This window comes from Lactuca virosa, chromosome 5, assembly GCF_052849685.1.
Source record: "Lactuca virosa cultivar CGN04683 chromosome 5, Lactuca_virosa_CGN04683_v6, whole genome shotgun sequence".
Lineage (NCBI taxonomy): Eukaryota > Viridiplantae > Streptophyta > Magnoliopsida > Asterales > Asteraceae > Lactuca > Lactuca virosa.
In genome coordinates this window covers 133,616,004-133,617,886 of record NC_136430.1, presented here as the reverse complement: position 1 = coordinate 133,617,886, position 1,883 = coordinate 133,616,004, and the positions used below count along the sequence as shown (strand labels likewise).

Sequence of the window (1,883 nt, the reverse complement as noted above, 5' to 3'; positions counted from 1 at the left end):
GATTGGGTTCCAAAGACCAACTAATCTCGCACTCTGTGCTGGAGCTGCTATGGAGGAATATCATCAGACTTTAGTTTGTTGATAGTGGCTGTTTCAAGAACATGATAGGAGACATCTCTCAACTGAACAACACTCAGAACTTTAAGTGAGGGTATGTGTCCTTTGCGGGAAAGGAAGAAAGAAGAGAATCACAAATGGGGATTATACTTAACGATGTGAAGAATTTTTAAATTTGTTCCGAAATTGAGACACAACTAAGATTGAATGTGTTGCTGCATATGCGTGCTGTTCTTTGATCATCTGGATGCAACTTCAATTGGTGAATTACAGTTTGCATTTTCTTAATACTCCTGTGTTTTTCTTAAAATGATTCGTTTTGAAGACAATTTTTTATTTTCTTTCTTCCCCGTGCCCAAATTAAGGGGGAGAAATCAAAATACAAAAAAAAAATTAATCAAACGTTGTGAATGTCAAATTGATCGAGAAAATCAATACATAAAGACTAAAAATTTGTAAATCTTTTCATGGGGTTTGGAGCTAAGAATCACGACAAACCCATGGTTTACCAATTAAAAATTTTACAAAACAACCCCTACAAACAAACACAATTTCACTAACAGTCCCTATAGTTCAACACTCACGTTCATTTCTTCCCTTTCTATGTCGCTGCTTTTTCGGCACAGCTGGCTTCTTGGCTGGCGTCTTCTTCACGGCAGGTATCGATGCGGACTTTGGGGCCGCAGCGGTTCTTCCCGGCGTGGATCTAGTAGATGTCTTCGCGGATTTTGCTACTGGTTTCGTTGGAGTCTTCGGCTTTGCGGCTGCTTTAGATTTAGCAGTTGGATTAGCCTTGGGAGCCGAAGCTGCTTTAGGCTTAGCAAATGGCTTAGCCTTTTGAACCAGAGCTTCCTTTGCCTTGGCAGCCGGAGCTTTGGCTTTAGCTTTGGCTTTCAGTTTAGCTGGAGCTTTGGCTTTCGGGGCGGAAGCGGCAACCTTTTTCTTCGTCGGTGCTTTCTTAGCAGCAGGCTTCTTCACAGCAGTCTTCGGCTTCTATTCCGGAGCAGACAAATCAGCGGTTGTAGATGCATTCTTGGGTGGTAGCTTGAACAAATACTTGACCTTCACGAGTTTACCGGCGGCGGTCTCCTTATTCCGTCTATTGAGCAACAATTTCTTGTAATTCGCTGGAATATTCTTGTATTTCTCTTCAATGAATTTTGAGATTGCTTGCACACTCGAACTGTTCCTCTCCTTTAACGAAACGATGGTGTCCTTAATCATCTCAAAGTATTGAGGATGCAAAGGAGCATCCTTCGTCATGGGAGCAGATGGCTTCTTAGCTTTCTTAAATTTAGTTGCCTTTGCGGCTCCTTTGGTGGTCGGCTCCGTCGCGACTATTGGTTGTTCAGTTGCCATTTCAACTAGGATTAGGTTAGGGTTCGGGCAATGACAAATCAACGATTGTCCAAAAATATCTTTATTTTTGTTTTTATTTCTTTTTCAGAAAAATCCAAAATCCAAAAATATTTTTATTTTTACTTCTTAGTGATTTATATTGTGTGCTAAGTCTACTTTTAGTTTTGTTTTTATCTCAAAATTTCATTTGTCTTAAAACGAGAACTCGAAGGAAGGAGAGGCTCAAGGAGAATTCAAAGGAAGAAGAGACTCAAGGAGACTGTATCAGAACTTTCTGAGCCAAGGTTACATCCTTGAACAACTGTGGTGAGAAGGGTTTTTCATAACTTTGTGATCCACAAGGACTTTTTAGTCATTTCTTACTTTTCAAAGCGCAACAGTGATTTGTTCCCCACTTCCCGACATACCCCGACAATCAAAAACGCCAAAAACTCCAAGAAAAAAAATCCAAAAACGTTTAATATCTT

The 1,883-nt window shown here is 40.3% G+C and overlaps 1 pseudogene; it reads right to left on the bottom strand.

Annotated features, from left to right (window-relative positions):
* Positions 1-450: 450 nt before the first annotated feature.
* LOC145117516 (uncharacterized) lies at positions 451-1,329 on the bottom strand (annotated as a pseudogene).
* Between the last annotated feature and the right edge of the window lie 554 nt (positions 1,330-1,883).